Raw genomic sequence first — 17,699 nt, forward strand, 5'->3', positions numbered from 1 at the left:
GTTTTTCTTTTTTTTTTTTTTTCCCTAACTTTGCAAGTCTCATACATCTCAAGCTACAAATTATAGGCAGTTGGTAAATGATTTGAAGCAGTTTTGGGTAATTATTGCTCAACTATCATAGAACAGTCAGTAACATGCAACATTACATTGAATATAATCATGTATCATAGTTGACTGATTCCTTGTACTCTTTACTTTCCTTCTTTAAATAAGCTACTCACGTATGTTCTTCCTCATAAAATCTGTCAGCTAATAATTAACATTATTGAAATACACATCACACTTTATATTAAAATTTCATTTCCCATGAAATTTCATTTCTTATTTCTCAAAAAGAAAATACAACTGTCTGTTTATTGGGACATTTCAATGTATATTTTTATTTCAACAAGAACAACACCTTTGATTACAGGAAGTCAAACATTCAATCACTGTGCCAAAAATTAATAGACCCTTCTGTTTCATTTCTTCTTTGAGAAGCTATTTTACTTTTAAGGCTGCTGGACCCCTTATATGATGTTTGCATAATGTATGAAAAAAGATGCCAAAAAGAACATTCTCTCTATGCAAGCAAAATTTCTTTCTTCCACCACAGCTATTTGAATGCCACTTCTACATTTACCTTTAACCAGAACAGATTGAAAATGTTAGCCCTGGAGTAAACAGATGGTGTCAATAATGACTGATACTCACTGGAGTTCTATGAACGCAGGCATATTCATAGCCTGTCAAGCAGCCCATACTGTGATCAACTGATACAGGTTACCTACAGGCATAAAAAGTGTAAGACCAAGACATTTTAGAATCAAGGTGCCTAAAACTGGACTTCTCACTGCATATTGTTCTAATGTAGCTTGTTTTGTTTTGCATGGGATTTGTTTCAATGCTTTTAGTAACTATATAACAGAAAGATGATGTAGTAACATGCCAGCTTCTCTGAACCTTACTAAGACTTTGAAGAGTACCACCCAGAACTAAAGTCATGTCCAAGCTGACAGATGTGAACTGTTGGGCAAGTTGAATGTATGCATTAACATCCCTGCCTACATAACCACTCAATTCCAATGGGCAGGAGGGCATGGAGTTAGGACAGAATCCTATTCTCTTTATACCTCACATGCTGGACATCAGGTTTCCAAACAGCAGTCAAGTAGACCCTTTTTATGGACATTTCTTAAGATAGTGAAATGAGTGAATCCATGGGAAGTCATTCCAGATGAGGGTAATGAGAGTTCATGCGTGTCACCGAAGAAGTGTTATTTAGTGAGGCAGTAGTTATTGAAATTGAAGTTAAACAATGCAGTCATTTGAAAGTCATTTAGAAAGGGCAACTGTGGAATGAAATTAACTTAAAAAATTGATCCAGGAGAGTGTTTAAAATACATTTTCTCATAGAGGGATCTGATATCTTGACTGATGTGACATGTCCTGACTGCTAAATAAGATTTCTGTTCTTCTCACAGATTTATAGAAAAGCCACTTGATATTTTGATACAATTAAAATAATGATTACATGAAAAGTCTACATATATAAATAGATTATGCTCTGTTATTTCCATTATCAGTACAATTCTATGAAACTAACATCTGCTTATATTCTCAGCACCTCAAACAGTCCTGCTGCTTGGTCTTCAGAAAACTATTCTATGATAGCATACAGACTCATTGTACAGCACAAAATTATGATGTTGTAAGGCTGGATATAGGAGAACCTCTATGTGTATATGCAAATATATCTGCTGAAGCTGTATTGCAGTCAAAGACGTAACTGAGTTCAGATTTTCATGCAGGAGTAATACAGAAGGATACTTCATGAGAGAGCAGTTGAAAATGGAGGCAGAAAATTGTTTGCTAACTAGTACCTAATTAATTACTTGCTGTTGAGTGCGTTCTGTCTAAGGATTAAGTCTTAGTTCCCATTTTAAAAATTCATAAATGACTTCACAAGAAAACAGGCAAAGGAGTATTTCAGATATTCAGATCAAACTACTTCTATAGTGGAGACATGAAAGAGAAGAGCTGAATTTGATGATGAGTGCTTTCATTTATATATTCAAATGAGCATCATCTCTATTTTTAGCATAACTCATGATTGTATGTGTTGATTGCTAAAGTAATCTGATTTATAATAGCAAACAAGCACTGCCTGAAGCTTAACAACATAAAATCTTATTTCTTAAGACAGCTTTGTACAAACATGCAACACTATACAAGCTTTTCTGTAATATTATTATTATTATTTTTAAGTTCAGAAGTATAATCTCCTACTGCTATTTGCTTTTATACATTTTTTTTTACTACATGAATTACTCTATCTCATTTAGTTTTATTTCACGGACAATAAGATAGGTTAAAAAATAAGTTAAAATTGTGAAGCTTCTTGGAAGATACACTATTCTGTGAAAAAGTTGGTTCATTAATAATCCTAATGCAAAAGCAGAATTTGGAAACTATAATTTTTTACTGATAATAAGAATTAGTTTCTATATAGAAATATATCTTCTTGTGTTGTTGTTATTTTGTTTTTGCAGTAATGAAGAATTATAAGAAAGAAATGTTGATGCTACTTAATAAGTACCTCCCTGTGTTTTCATTCCTTCAAGTACATAGACTACTCTGAAAGTGATGTCTCCTTTTTAATTCCATGGAAATTACAGGAGATATAAAGAACACAATAACACTATTCAATAAAGCAGATTCTCAGCTAAAAAACACTGTATTTTAACACACTCACCATCTTTAGCTGTGAATTTTCACCAGTGATCATAGAATTACTCAGGTTGGAAAAGACCTCAAAGATCAAGTCCAACCTTAGCCTAACCATAGTACCCAAACTCTAACAACCCTCTACTAAATCATATCTCTAAGCACCACAGCCAAACAGTTCTTAAACACATCCAGGGATGGTGACTCATCCACTTTCCAAGGGAGCCTATTCCAGTGTTTAACTACCCTTTCTATAAAGAGTTGTTTTCTAACATCCAACCTAAACTTACCTTGGCATAACTTGAGGCCATTTCCCCTCATCCTGTCACCAGTGAGAAGAAACTTACTCTGCTCTCACTGTAAGCACCCTTCAGATTCTGGAAAAGAGCAATAAGTTCTCCCCTCAGCCCCCTTTTCCCCAGACTAAACAGCCCCAGCTTCCTCAGCCTCTCCTCAGAGGGTTGATTTTCCAAGACCTTCACAAGCCTCGTTACCCTTCTCTGGACCTGCTCCATTACCTCCATGTCCTTTTTGTACTGAGTTGCACAAAACTGAACACAGTACTCGAGGTGAGGCCTCACCAATGCCAAGTACAAGGGCAGAATGACTTCCCTAGTCCTGTTTACCACACCATTCCTGATACCAGCCACTGGCCTTGGCCACCTGGGCACAGTGCTGGCTGATATTCAGCCGACTGTCCATTAGAACACCAAGGTCCCTTTCCATCAGGCAGCTTTCCAGCCACACTTCCCCAAGCCTGTAGGGGGATGACAGGAGCCTGCATGCCACGTTTGTAAAAATCTGCACCAGTGGAGGTGGCCCACTGTTCCACAGCTACTATGATGTCATTGCTGGTAAGAAAGCATTGTGCACTCAGTCCATCTTTCACCGACCTGAACAGATGGAAGTCAGAAGGTGCCAAATACAGACTGTACAATGGATGTGGTAGGACACTCCAGTCAGGATTGTCACTGTGCTCGCCGGTCTTCCAACTGGTATGTAGTCTGGCAATATTGTGTTGCAAGAGAAAAACTGTCTTCTTCTCTGGCCTGCCTCTGGAAGTTTGAGCCATCAGATTAGGCAGTGTCCCAGTGCAGTGGTTAGAGCTGATGGTTTTTCTGGGTTCAAAGAAATCTAGAAGGATTATCCCTTTCCTATTCCAGAAAGAAAACAGCGCACATCACTTTACCCACTGAGGGCTGTAGCTTGTACTTTTTTATTATTATTATTTTCACTGTTTTCACTCCAACTCATACTGGTGACACCACTAATGATGATATGTGATCCAATAAATTGTCACCTTCAGCCTCATATTGGTTCAATAGGTCCTGAAAACATGTATATGTGAGACCCACTTCGTGGTATTTCTATGTTGCCACCATCATTTCCAATACACTGAAGCCAATGTTCAGCTTCATACACAATTCCCTGTTCAAAATCCACTGAATCACTCAGATGAGATTATCAAGTGGCATTTTGTGGTATGGCAGATGTGCATGATTGGCCAGAATATGGTTTGTGTTTCACATCAGTGCTGAAATGAACCACATACCACTTCACTGTGCTAACATCCCCTTTTTGGTCTTCATCTGCCATAAAGTGACAAAATGTAATGGAATATTGTCAGGAAGTTTCAACCTCTGGCGCCATAGCACCAACATCTGCCTCTGACATCATAGGCCAGCATAACAGAACAGAAGGCATTACTTTCAGAGCATCCCTGATCTGTTAGGCACAGTAAAGATATACATAATAGAAATCTCTTCAGTAATGGAATATTATTTGCAGCATAAATGGAATTACACTTTTCTCCATGTACACCAACAGCAGGCACAGTAGATTGATCTACATTAGATTAGAAGGTGACAGGATATTTGGGGGACAAAGAAAAGGGTCTTGGGTATGAACTAAATTCAACTGACATAATAGAAATAATCTGAAATAATGGCTTGATAATCTGGGTAAACTTAGAGTCATCAATACAAACTGCTCTTGGCTTATAGTGAAGTTGATAAGGACGAACTATACTGAGATCTTTGTTTCTATTTGTAGCAGGTGGTGTATTTGCTGATGAAAATTATAAGCACGATACTTGTATTCCCTTAAAACTAATTAAATAATACCTCTGGAATACTTTCATTACTTTTTACTTGTCTCTGACCGATCTGAATCAGTTCTAAGTGTTTCTTCTCTTTATTTCCATGCACAAAGTTGACCTGGAATATAATTAATCCACATGGGTAAGACCCTTCTACTCACCACTACCACTGTTTTGTTTCTGAGATTGTTAAAACCCATCCTAGCTGAGATACTGAGGTAGAAAATATTAAGCAAGCCTCACTGTTTTCCTTGCTCTTATGAGATCTGACTGTTTCATGTCTGCCACCTTTATTCCTGTGAGCATTGCTGTGATTCATAGTTGTACTCAGGCACTGCTACTTCCCTTCTGTTCCATCTTTCCTAGTAAACACTGGTTTTATACATGCTATCATAAATGAGATGTAGTTCACTGTGGTTATTAGATCATAGTTAATTTGTTGATGTGAAGTAAAAGCATTTTAAAGACTCAAAATATACCAGGCAATGGTACTTACCACTTTTTATCTCACATTTTGGAAAAGATTCTGCTCACAACTGGGCTTCTATTGCACAAGTATTTTGAAAAATTGTATATGACCTGAAAAGGCAATAATTATCTTTGACATTTGCCCTACCTCTGAGTCACATTCTCCCATATGTTCATTCAAAGTGTTTCTTACAGCTTTCTTCTCTTTAATGCTAGGGTTTGCTTTCTTTTATACTTTCCCTCTAAACATTTTACTGCACACATATTGTGCTTTCCTCAGTCCAAGATTTTGAAGAATAGTACTTTCATGTTGTAAGAATTTCCAGAGGTTTATTTTGAACCTTGTTATTTTGATCGTTCTTTCCTCTGTCAGCAATGACTGGAATAGGATAGTACTCAGGGGAAAGAGAGTTATGCACCATTACAAAGTCTGTATATTTTTCAAGATCCCTTATGTTGGGGTTATGATGGTCTCTAAATAGACTTGTCTAACCTTACACTCTGTCAATCATTCAAAACAAAAGATCCACATTCAGCTTTCATTCAGCCCCTAAGAGAAGACAGACAAGACACCCTAACAAAATAAATGTAGGAAATAACACTCTATTGTACCACTTAAGCCTGAAAAGGTATAGCAAATCAGTAGATTTCCTATTGTTTTTCTTCTTTCTTTGTGGAGATAGATGCAATACAGTAGACGCTTGCAGCTTTCCCAAAATGCTTTTGGCCAAATTCATCCTTGATACAATTCCAGGGATTAATGGAGACACTCTTGAAATTAATGTGATTCACTATTCCTTAAAAACGTGTTCTTGTAATGAAGCAATACTATTTTCTGTGACTAAGAAATCATGAATAGATGGTAATAAATAAATTAGAAAGACTAAATTGCAACACTTAATAGAAAAGGAAATGTCTTTCCCTTAGAAGAATGATCACAAGAGTCATTTCTGTTTTCCTTCTGTTCATTATATGCTTAGTATAGTACACACAGGGACTTTATTGAGTCTAGTTCCATGCAGTGGAGAACTACCACAAACAGAGCACGTACAAGGCTAGGAGATCATCACTCCAACAAATCTCAGTACTAATCTCTGTGTTTCAGCCCATGACAATTTAGTATCTTCTTGTGTTGCATGGGTAGAATACCCATGAGCACTCCCATCTTCTTCAGACATCAGTTAGTAAGAGCATTTTCTATTGAATAATATCAAAATAAAGTCTGAACACATTCTAACTGTTCTCCCAAGAAAGAAAAGGAACAACAGATCCCCAGGTGCCAATGGCTTGACCAAAACTTCTGTAAGGTGTCTTCAAAACTGAGTGACTTCTCATTAACTGGACAGAATAGCTCCAGCATGGTGTCAGAAACAAGACAGATCAAATTAAGGTGAAAAAAGATTTAGGGAAAAAAAAAAAAAAAAAGAAAAAAAAAAGAATAAATAACTGAAGGTGAGCAAACTGAGCGGAAAGGATTTGGTAGCTTGGTAAGTTTTTTAAAGCTGTCTTGCAGTGAAACCCCCATCACAGTAACCAGCAGTAAGTACAGCAGAGCATATTACCATTATCATTTTCTGTGCATTGAACAGGTAATACTTTTTTAAACTGATCTCTGAATTGACTTGTTGCCAGAGGACACTGGGAAGTTATTGCTTCATTTGTGTTTAACTGGAACTGTTTCTCTCCTTCGGTTTCACCAGCTTATCTTATAAAAACACTTTCCCTTATGCCCTTCCATGAGGCCTTGTGCTTACTGTCTTCCTGTCCAACTGTCTCTACTCTCAAAGATTTTTTATAGTGAAAAGGGCATCAATATCTGTCATATTATTTCTATCTAATTCAGTTATGGCCTGTACTTGTGGATCTTTGCTTTCTCACTGGAAAATAAATTGCAAAATCACTGAGCTAGCAAAACAGTCAGGAGATGAATGCAAAGAGGGGGAACAAAACCAAAAATGCCAAAGCAAAGCCTAACTGATATAAGAATAACCTATAAGTTAAAAAGATGAAATAAAGTGTACCCTTTCAGACAGTTCTTAGGAACCCAAAACTCATATTGGGTGTGGTGTTGCTTTGCCTACGTGCTCCAGACACTTGTGTGCATGCTTTTATGTACCAAGCCAAACATATCCCAACACCCTGCTGGCAGTTCAGGTCTCCATCACTTATATGCTAGTGCAGATCACAGTCCCATAGTAATGCCTTGCACAAATGCAATGCAAAAGAAGCTTCTAAAAGTGGTTTTCCTCTATGTGGTGAACAGATCACTGACAGAACTTGTAAGACATTTGGGCACAATGTCAAGTAACATCTAGGCATCCTATAGCTGTGTCAATTATAGCCCTGCATAGATTTGCCCGCCCTGCTTACAGCCAGGCAAGTTTTTTGCCCTCCTGGTTCTGTTTTCTTGTGTCTTAACTGCTTCTTGGATTGCAGGCAGCTTTTGGGGGATAATGAAGAACAAAGATTTGAGAGGAGAGAGGCTGTAGGCAACAAGATTATGAAGAAAAAAAGAACAGAAAGATGAATTTATAAAGAAAAGCAAAAACCTGGGCAGCTATAATCCTGAGGTAAAGGTCAATTCTGTTCCTATTTCTCCCAAGCTGTAAGCAGTGCCCTGATCCCACTCCTGGGGGAAGTGGCTGGCTGAAGGCTCCAAAATGAGTTTCTCTAAGCACAGGGGAGTGACAGACTAAAAACAAGGCTCTCCAAATTGCTGAGAGCTTCCAGATGACCAGTGTACCTGCAGAACAGCAGTGCAGCCTGTACCAGATTCAGGGCAGCACCAGTTTGTATGATCTGCCACAGCTGAGGGACTTACTGTGGAGCAGCAAGATGAGGCACAGTCTTGAGCTATAAAGTAAATTGGGGAAAATGCTGTTGTCATTGTAGTAGTCACATTTCAGCAAGTGAGAATTTCCACTCATCTCTATAAACAGAAAGTTAAGAAGCTGACCTTTTGAAATTCAGAGGATGCTAAGTATTTTCTGCAAAGAGTGACAGATGTTTACATGTTAATATCCTGGCCTTTTAGCTTCTGCATTAACAAGCCTAAGAATACAAACTAAAGACATTTTATACATTAGTCCACATTTAACATATACTTATTTTAGCCTGTTTGACTTTGTGCGCAATCCACATTTCACACAAGCTCAGTTTTTGTATCTACTCCCTCCTCCAAAACTTCAAGCCTGCTTTAGCATTGCTGCTAATCACTGCTTTCTATAAAGACACCATTTCCCAGAGGAATTTGAGTTATGGGAAGAAGGAAATACTGTTACTCAGAAAACTGCAGAGAAGCAGAGTGATTTTTAAAGTGATTACTGGTGATATTGAGTGTTGAGTAACTGTACTGTTTATCATCTAAATTACTTTTAACTTGCACTTCAGGTCATTCACAAAGTCTCAATCTAATAGCAAAGCTTTGTCTTCTATGTATGAAACATGCTGTGTATCTTAAAGCATGCATTACTTTATTTTTGCTGGCTAGAGTGTATTCTGCCTAGAATAGGCTTGATTACAGAAAGAGAGCTTCTTAAACAGCAAATTAATATTTTGTCTCTTAGATATTTCTACTGCCTTTAAACTGAAATGCCATTATGGTGTATGTGCTTGTAATTAGATGCTATTTTTAACCTGTTATCTATAATTCCCATAATTTCAAATCTTGAGACATGAACTTCTCAGTGTGAACTGAGAACAGCTTGTCTCTGTACAATGCTTTTATTAAATATGCATGTGTCTTCTGGTTGACAGAGATACGGTACCCCACATACCTTCCTGTTCAAGTGAAGGTTAGTCAACTGATTTTAGTGTCATTTTGAAGTAGAAGAAATTACATATTTTCAAATGAAAGCTCTCTCTGATATATTTTCTTTGAAGTAATCAGTTCCTCTGAGCTGATTCACTTTCCACTATTTATGGTTGTTGTTTGCTTCTCCCTTCCTTTTAGGAACTGTCAGAAGAGAGCTGTCCTACTTTTACTTGCAGTCAGTTTCTAATCAACGTCTCTATCAAGTTTTCACAGAATGCAGCAATCAGGCATTTTCTTCTGTATTGAAATCAGTTGCCAGCAGTAGATTAGTATCTTTTTAAGGCAGAAAAGAGAAAGACAGAGATGGCAAAACAGCAGAAGGCCTTACCAACAACCATATGTACATAATATGGCAAGTGTGGCTGCATGCTATTGTGAATCTTTTCTGTTGTAATGTCACCAGTAAAGGAGAGGCAGAAAGTAGATTACCAAAACTGTATAATTTTTAAGAACAATATATTTAATCTTAGCTTAACAGTGAATAAATTTTTATAGTTTCAGGCTGTCATAACTAAGTGGGAGAAGGAAGAATAGAGAAAACAAGATAGCAGTGAACCTGGGAACAGACTGTGTAGCATTTCAGAGAAGTTTTTTAAGCAATGCCATCCAGCAGACCTGTGGTATTTTTAGGATTCATGACAGATTGGATCCCACAATGTCACATGTGTTGCATTACAGGCACTACACGGTGTTTCACTTCAGCATAAATAAAATCTAACACAATATGTGGGACTTTGCATCTGGCTCTATTGTGGCAAGTTTCAAGGCTGACATATTGCTTCCATTACAATAAAGGAAGACAGGTAGGGGGAAAAATGAAAAGGTGAAAGTAATAACTTGGGCAGGGGGTAGGTACAACTGGAAAGACCTGGGAGTAAATAGTATTTTTGTTATGAAAGCCAGACAGCAAAATTTCACCAGATTTCTGTGATCTGAGGTGTTTATCCTTTTCACCTCTCAATTATATGTGCAGCATGGAACAGCTGTATAGCCCCAGCCAATGTGCCTACTGCCACCAAGACTATTACATCATTATTACCCATAATGTGTAAAGAACTCAGTTTTCTTCAGTTATACTAGGCTTTTAACACCATGTCATCAACTCATGTACAGTGTGCATATATTTAATGTCATTGACTACTCCCTCTGAGATGAATGGGCTACTTCCATGTCTACACTCAAAAGGTAAACTTTGCCTGAATTCTGGCTCTGAAAGGTGAATTAACAATAACTTCATAACATTGGCGAGTAAAGTGATATCTAAGGCAGTGATTAAAAGTTCATTTTGTGTAAACTAATAATTACTATTATTGACATGGACTTCAATCATGCATTATTCTCTGCCATTTACTCAAATAGTTTTTAAATGATGACCCCCTTTTAAAACGTGTATATTTACACAGTTTGTAACTCCAGTTGTTCTATTTGCACATGATCTAGTCAAATTCATTTTTATTAAAGATCACACTGAGAGACTAATGAACATAAAGTACTGGGATCATTTTCATTACACATGATCTATTAACCAGATCTGCACTGTCTCATACCCAGAAGGAAACAACAACACAACACTGAGATACACAATATACTTCATAGTCAAGTCCCCAATAGGAAGTAGTTTAAATTAACTGTCTTTTAACAGAAACGTGAATGTAAGCTGTGTTTTCCTTACTGATTTTTAATATGAAAAGTTGGGTAACTAAAGAAGAAATTTTCAAAGGATTATGAAGCTAGAAGACAAAAAGTCAGCTGATAGTGATGCACTCTCTAAAAGATACAGTTACAGGCAGCTGACTTATCTACAAAACTGATGTATCCAAAAGTCTAAGAAAAGATACAGTCATTCTGGCTGACAGTTACTGACCTATTCATATTTTTTTTTCCCAATGGCCCATAGGGAGGGAACAGCTTTCTAGAAATCATTAACAAGGCTGCTTTTTCCTTGTTCATCCTCCTTCCAAACATGTTTTCTACATGCAAGCATCTGGCCAATAAGCAACGAGGAGGCTGAGCAGACTGTGTAGGTGATACATAGGTAACAAGGGAAGTGGATGTATTTCAGTCTCTATTAAATAGTCTTCACAATAAAATACACCTTTCCTTTGAGGGAATGACAAAGATTACACAAAGTGAAGCACAATAGAACTTCTCTTTTTTCAGTACATGATTTTCATCACAGTCTCTTTGCTCAATGGCCCAAGGAATTAGATCTTTCTATGTCATGTTGACCAAACTTTTTGAGATCTGGGGACCTGTTTCAATTCTGTCTTCAAAGAAGGCAACAGAAGACAGACCAGACTGTAAAACAGAAAATCACTATCAAAACACATTTTCAGCAGCCTTTTCCCCAGCCAGGGAGGTTCCTCTTTATCTTACCTTGGCACTACAGCTGTTTTTTGAGATGCGAACTATAAGGTAGAAAATAATACAAGAATGGTGGAAATAGATAGCCAAAGATTACCTATATGAAAAACTCACTAATGTTGATGCCTTCAGTCTAGCTGGAAAATGCTGAGGCTGATCACCCAATCTCCACAAAGGAGCAATCTCCAACAGAGATACTACCTTAGTGGTGGTCAGCCCTTAAATGAAGTCTAGGAGAGGTGGAGTCAGGCTCCACCCGTCCAGGAGCACAGCTGAATTACCTTCACTTGTGCTCCCACAGCTGACCCAACACTTGCCTCAGCTGATTAATCAGAGGTTCAGGCTGTGGTTACTAGTTTCTCATACAGGAACACAAACAGGGTACACAGCGACAGCATTTCCAAATGAAAGCTCTTCCACAGTAACAAAATAAATTCTGCCACAAAGCCTGTGGGAAGGGTTTCCTTCTTAGGAAAATGGCATTTCTGCACCTGGCAGAACAAAGACCTCTCTTCACTCTGTCCTTTTGGTGCCTCCAGTGCAATATCAATTTTTCCTGTGGCTTTCAAATTGTGATAAGAGATATTGAAAATAGCTTATCTCTCCACCTGCCTGAAGGGAGCGGCTTTAATATCACATTAGAAGTTGAGCAAAGTACAAAAACTCTTTTTCATCACAATTTTCATTGACTTTTTAATGGCTGTTTTTCAGTCTTCCTTAACCTCTGGTAATTATGCATCATCCAGCACAAACTCATCAATAAAGTATTCCAGATAACTCCTAAGTAATGAGAATACATAAATCCCCTACTCGATAGGCTATGCAGTCAGTTCACCCCTCCCTCCTCTGCCCCCGCCACCCCTCCCAGTAAAACCACACTGTTTGAAATACTGCAACCTTTATGACAATTCATTTAAAGTGGAATTTGTTGAGATCCTCAACTGCAGTAAATCAGCACTCCCTGAAATCAATGGAGTAACTCTGAATTGCACCAGATGAACATCAGTCTGCTGCTATTTGTAAACAGGAGTTTCTTTCATTGAGCATTGTTGTAATGGTTACTTCTATCGTGAGCTTAGTTGAATACTGTTGTTTCATTATTTAAGAAAAGTTTACTTAAAATGAATTGCAGTTGTTTTGTTTTGTTCTCTGTTTGTGTTTAATGACAAAATATTACATCTGCTTTCTGTTTTCAGGAGATGAAAGTACACAGGTTTTACTTACATTATTTATATTAGTCAGTCTCCTCCTCTTATTTGGATGAGAGAAGATGTAAAATTCTGGCTCTGCTAAGGCAAAGAGATTCTTTCTCTAACCTGTGGTGGTCCTCTGTTCCCCAGACTGGTGATCCAGTTAAATGCATCTTGCTTCTAGTTTCCTTTGGAAAATGTGGTGGAGAAGAGGCAGGTCTTCTGCAGAACGAAAATGTGATTTAAGCTCTGAAGCAGGTTTTACAGTTTTAGCATAATTTTTCTTCCCTTTTGCCAATGACAGTCCTCAGATAATTTCCCTCTTGCTTTGGGTAATGCATGGCAATTTAGCAGTAGGCATTTTCTACCATGGGCTGCTTTCATTCCTTACTTTCAGAACTACAAGTAAAGGCAAAGGCTTAAATTCATGAAGTCCTCCAACTTATACTAAAACTGTGACACTAAGGTATGTCTTGGGAAGGGAAAAAAAAATATATATCTTTGAGTGATGACCTTTAAGTTTCTAATGTCATGTCACTCAGAAAAACACTGGACAGAAAAGAGACTGCCCTGTGGTCAGTTGGCTTTCTGCATTTAGCATTTCCATTTATTGTGCTAATGAAGTGCATTTAACAGGTATCTCCATAGGTAAGTAAAAATAGCTGGTGAGGTTTGATACTTTTGATCAATACTTTAGTCATCCTGGCTTGTACCAGGAATGGTGTGGTGAGCAGGACAAGGGAAGTCATCCTGCCCCTGTACCCCGCACTGGTGAGGCCTCACCTCGAGTACTGTGTTCAGTTTTGGGCACCTCAGTACGGAAGAGGTGCTGGAGCAGGTCCAAACAAGGGCAACGAGGCTTGTGAAGGGCTTGGAGAATATGCCCTACAAGGAGATAGTGAAGGAACTGGGGCTGTTCAGTCTGGGAAAAAGGAGGCTCAGGGGAGACCTTATTGCTCTCTTCCACTATCTGAAAGGTACTTATAGCGAGAGTGAGATTGGTCTCTTCTCAGTGGTAACAGGACAAGAGGAAATGGCCTCAAATTGTACCGGGGTAAGTTTAGATTGAATATTAGGAGAAACGTCTTTACAGAAAGGGTTGCTAAGCAGTGGAATAGGCTCCCCAGGGAAGTGGTTGAGTCACCATCCCTAGATGTGCTTGAAAACCATTTGGATGTGATGCTCAGGAACATGATTTAGCAGAGGGTTGTTAGAGTTAGGGTAGTATGGTTAAGCTGTGGTTATACTCTATGATCTTTAAGGTTTTTTCTAACCTGAGTGACTCTATAATTCTTTGACACTATGGTACTTAGTCTGATTTCAGGTCCCATAGTATATGAGACTAATAGCATTCTGCTTTCTTTTTTTAGGCTTTGACGTACAGAAGATTACCAAATTGTTTTTTGTATATATGTGGACTTTCAATTAAATTTTCCAATTTCCAGGTCCACTGCTTTGTCTCTACAAGTTTCAAAGAAATCCAAAAGCAGGGAGAAATGGCTCCACAGTGTTCAGCCTCTGTACTTATTACAAGCCGGTTAGGAAGCTCCTGCTACTCACTGGCTTAGAAAACAATTTGAAATTCAAGTAATTCTCAGCAAGCACCTAACAAAGACTGTCAGGAAGCTAGGCAGCTAGCCAGATTCATATGCCTCATCTCTGAAAGATTTTTTGCTCTGATGGTCTACTCTACTATCATACACCTTTTTTTTTCCTGCTTTTCTTTCTCTGTTTGAAGTGGGAACATGCTGGTGTTTTAAATATCTCCTATGTATTTTTCTAAAATTGAGATTTTAATGCCTTCTAATGATAGAAATTATTTAGTAAGGTAGGGCTTAGAAACAGAATAATATACTTGTGTAGAAAACCGAGTCAGATTTTCCATTAAACGAGCAAACGTAGTATTAGTGAAAAATGTGCTTACCCAAATTAAGTTGAAAGTCTGGCACATAATATAAAGACTCCAAGTACATCATCTTCAGTTTTCATAAGGTATTCATTATAGTAACAATGTGAAATTAACTTTAATTGTGTAGCAATTTTAAAAATGCTTTATGATGATGATCCATTCAGCATTTCTAACTTCTTAGAGGATTTTTATTAATTTATTAATTTATTTGCCACTTTGCAACCTCTGTTTTCTAACAATTGAGCTCAACAGAGACATGAGTTAAATGTGATGAAATTCATAATTCTTGACCATCAGAATTCTGGATGTGTTAGGAAAGATGCTGCATGTGAGCTCATGAATGTTCATAAAAACCTCCCACTGGTATTGTTCTAAAAACAATGTTGAGACAGGTTTACACCAGGCTTTCTGACATCCCTGGATATATAAGGCTAGATCTTTGCAGTTTCAGCTGAGCCTTTCATTATTCCTATGGATTACATGTACAAATTTTCAAACTTTGGTACCTGTCTAAGTGATTTGATTTTCACTTGCAAGCGGGAAGGGCACATTTCTGAAGCCAGTGTTTGGTTTTCATGTCCCTGAGTTTGAAACTTTTTTTGACTGCATGTATTATGGATTTCATATACTTGTTCTAGTGATGGAATGAAATTTTTAACTTTTAACTCAACCTAAAACTTTAGCTATTTTTTTTTCAGTGCTGGTTATTAAGTTAAATCATGGCTGTCCAACCTTTTGGCTTATCTGAGCTGCATTGAGTAAAGGGTAATTGTCACGGACTACATATACATGGGTTGCTTTGAAAGTAATGCCTCCTATTTATTTCCACAAAAACTAAATCCCTTACAAAGATCACAACAACCCTATGTAATAGAGCAAATTCTCAGCTATAAGACTCTATTTTTCAGCACATTCTCTGCCATTAGCGGTACATTTTCACCAGTGACAAACAAGAGCATGCATGCTGCACTTGCAAAAATCTTCATGGCTTCCAGAATGTGTCATTGTCATCATTGGTGAAATGCAGCATTCACCACCTCACTGCTACATCATCTGTTTGGCCAGTTTCTCCCACAGAAGACTGATAAACAGTGGCAGGAATCTTTTCCTAAAGTCTAACTGTTTCCTTGGGTCCTATGGGAGCAGGTGTTCCCTCTCAGCTGCACCATAAGTCTTTTCTGTTCTCCCTTTGGCTCCTGCTGTTTGTGAGAAGATCACTGAGCAGACTGTATCTTTAGAGGACTGCTTGTAAATTCTTCGGGTTAGATTCAGAATAGTTTGTGTTTATAGTTCTAAAATCATCTAATCCCCCTTTGGCACTGATAGGGGAACATTTCAGTTGATGAGGTTGCTCCAAAGCTGCACTCAACCTGACCTAGAATGCTTCTAGTGATGGAGCATCCATAGCTTCTCTGAGCAGCCTGTGCAGCTGTCTCACCACCCTCATAATGGATTTCTTCCTTACATGTACCATAAACATACCCTCCTTCAATTTAAATCATTGCCCCTTATCCAATCACCACAGACCCTGAGGAAAAGTCTTTGATTTCCATCTCTTATAAGCCTCCTTTATGTGTCAAAAGGCTGCAATAATGAATTCCCACAGCCTTTTCCAGGCTTAATTCTCATAGAATCATAGGATGGCATGAGTTGGAAGGGACCTCAAAGATCATCAAGCTTCAAATTTTCACAGCCTTTCTTCATTAGGAGAGGTGTCACATTCAGCCAAGCTCAGTTAAGTTTGAATACAGTAGGGAAATTTGAACTCCCTAGCCTCAATGGGCATTGCTTCCATGCCTGAGCACCTTCATTATGACAGACTTTTCCTTTTGTCTAGCTGTGAGTTGTCCATGCTGCAATGTGGGACTGGCACCTCTGCTTGACTGCTCATGTTGCCCCAGTGCAGCAGCTCAGAAGATGCCAATCCCAGCCCTCCCTTCTTCCTCTTGGTGAAGAGATGACAGATCTTGGTGAGGGAGGGAGGTAGTGAAAAGAAGAATGGGTACACAGGACCCTTGGCTGTTAAAAGTAATTCCAGGAAATGAACCTCCCATTTGAGCCTCCAGGGTGATCCTGGAATATGGGCTCTCCTGGCTAGGGAGGTTCAGCGCTGGCACTGAGGCAGCTCTGTGGAGTGAGATGAACAGAACCCTTTTCCCCTGTCATGGTAAGGCTGGAGTCTGGGTCTGTATCTCCTCCCACACTGACTGAGAGTGATGAGCTGATGATGTTTCTGCCCTGATGGAGGTGGATCCACTTCCATTGGCTCTTCTTCTGGCTCCAGATCCACGTCCATAGGTTTCTATGGAGAACTTAGGTCTTTCCTAAAAAGCACATGACCATCCATGACAGCATTCTAGACATGAGCTGTCCCACAACATCTCAGTGACTGCAATGAGAACATGGCCTTGTGACCTCACTCAGATCTCTAATTCTTCCTGTTTATTTCCCATGTTGCATGCATTAGTATACAGATATACTACAGACATAATTTAGGGAAGCAGCAGGTGTAGGTATCCCTAAAGGGACACAAGAAGATTTCAGGAGAGGAATTTGCAATGGTCCGTCCTCTGGGGAGTCCTCACAAGATCTAACAAGGTGGTTTTTGGTTTTTTTTTTTAATCTTTCTTTCCACTCCCCTCCCCTGCTATGAGTCCAGGGGGAAAGTGGAAATACTAGGAAAGAGATATGTCTTTTTTAACTGAGAGGATATCCTTAAAGTAAAGGATCTCCTTTAACAGTTTCAATGAAGTCAGCATTTACATAACTTACTTCTGGTTTCTGTGGTTACAGTACAGACATTCCTTTCTGATTTCCAAGGCCCTCTACCTACTTGACTCAGGAAGTGTATCTACTGTAACTCTTCAATCTTGTTTTAAGATTAAATAGGAAAGCTGAACTTTCAAAATTCACAGAGCACAATGAATAAGAAAAGTTGCTTGTCATTCATGTTAACGAAGATTGAGATGGCTATAACATATAATCACTAAATTTAATGAAGTAATTACTTTTCAATTTGATTTCTAATTTTCTACCAAAAAAAAATCCATTGTTATTAATGGGATGGGAATAATTAACAGTACCTACCAATTAAAACTAGTCTTCTCATGCTATACTGCATATTATGAGATGTTTTATAAATTTGCTGCA

At 38.2% G+C, this 17,699-nt stretch overlaps 1 long non-coding RNA gene across 21 annotated transcripts in view; it reads left to right on the plus strand.

The window, feature by feature from the left end:
- Window positions 1-17,699, plus strand: part of LOC107321661 (uncharacterized) — a 102,686-nt gene that overhangs the window by 65,596 nt on the left and 19,391 nt on the right. For 3 of the 21 annotated variants that reach the window (XR_004309153.2, XR_004309152.2, XR_004309155.2), the window contains exon 1: window positions 3,580-3,701. The exons of the other annotated variants lie outside the window; for them this stretch is intronic. This is a non-coding gene — a long non-coding RNA (uncharacterized LOC107321661). Of the gene's footprint in view, window positions 1-3,579; window positions 3,702-17,699 lie in introns of those variants that run through there. 21 annotated transcript variants of the gene reach the window in all.

Source organism: Coturnix japonica, chromosome 1, assembly GCF_054131305.1.
Source record: "Coturnix japonica strain WE chromosome 1, WE-NBRP24, whole genome shotgun sequence".
Taxonomy (NCBI): Eukaryota; Metazoa; Chordata; class Aves; order Galliformes; family Phasianidae; genus Coturnix; species Coturnix japonica.